The sequence below is a fragment of the Bison bison genome, unplaced genomic scaffold, assembly GCF_000754665.1.
Source record: "Bison bison bison isolate TAMUID 2011002044 unplaced genomic scaffold, Bison_UMD1.0 scf7180017864473, whole genome shotgun sequence".
NCBI classification, from domain to species: domain Eukaryota; kingdom Metazoa; phylum Chordata; class Mammalia; order Artiodactyla; family Bovidae; genus Bison; species Bison bison.
In genome coordinates this window covers 19,045,868-19,047,071 of record NW_011495034.1, presented here as the reverse complement: position 1 = coordinate 19,047,071, position 1,204 = coordinate 19,045,868, and positions in this window count along the sequence as shown.

Below are 1,204 nucleotides of genomic sequence, written 5' to 3'. Positions count from 1 at the left end.
CTCTTTTTTTTTTTTTTCCTGTCTTTTTTGTTGTTACAGCCTTGTTGGGCTATAATTTACATAATTCACCATATAACTATACAAATAAAGATTTTTAGTATATTCAGAGTTCTGCTACAGTCACCAAAATTTTAGAACATTTTCATCACCTCAAAATAAATCCATGTTTAGCTTTTATACCTGTTTCCTCATCGCCCTATTGCTCATCAGTCATTAACTTACTTTATGCTTTTGCCTATGCTGGACATTTCATATAAATGGACTCGCACTATGCAACCATTTGTGTGTATGCTTACACTCAGCACATTTTCAAGCTTTGTGCTTGCAGCATGTTTCCCTACTTCATTTTCATGGCTGACTACTATTCCATTTTAGGGGATTATCCCTTATTTATCTATTCATCCCTTGAGTGACATTAGGGTGGTTTCTAACTTTGACTGAATAACGTTGTTATTGACATTTGTGTGGACGTTTTGTGTGGTAGTGTGTTTTCATTTCCCTTGGGTATACCACCTAGGAATGGAATTGCAAGGTCACATGGTCACTCTTAGGTTTAAACTTTTTGAAGCGCTGACATCACTTTCCAAAGTATCCGCACTATGTTACATTCCTACCTGATGTATGAGGGAACACATTTTTATTTCCTAATGTTGAAGCTGAAGCTCCAATACTTTGGCCACTTGATGCGAAGAGCTGACTCATTTGAAAAGACCCTGATGCTGGGAAAGATTGAGGGCAGGAGGAGAGGGGGACGACGGAGGATGAGATGAGACGGTTGGATGGCATCGACACAATGGACTTGGGTTTGGATGGACTCCGCGAGTTGGTGATGGACCGGGAGGCCTGGCGTGCTGCGGTTCATGGGGTCGCAATGAGTCGGACACGACTGAGCGACTGATCTGAACTGAAATCAGGTTCACTTTAGACTTCGCCGGGTGTTACTAGTGAACAGCAGAAATTTTATTTGCGAGGAATTTAAGAGTGTTGATTGATTGTCCTTCCATGGGGCCAGGGCCTCTGTTATTCCCTAAGCACTGTCTCTTCTTTCACCACTTGGGAAGCTCCCAGGCCCACAGGGAGGCTCTGGGGTAACCTGCTTACGGGGAGGTAAGGAAACAGGACAAGTGGCCGGACGCTCGGTGGCCCGGGTCCCGCGTCCCGCGGATGGGCCCACGCGGCCAGCGCTCGACCGCCCGTCAGCGCC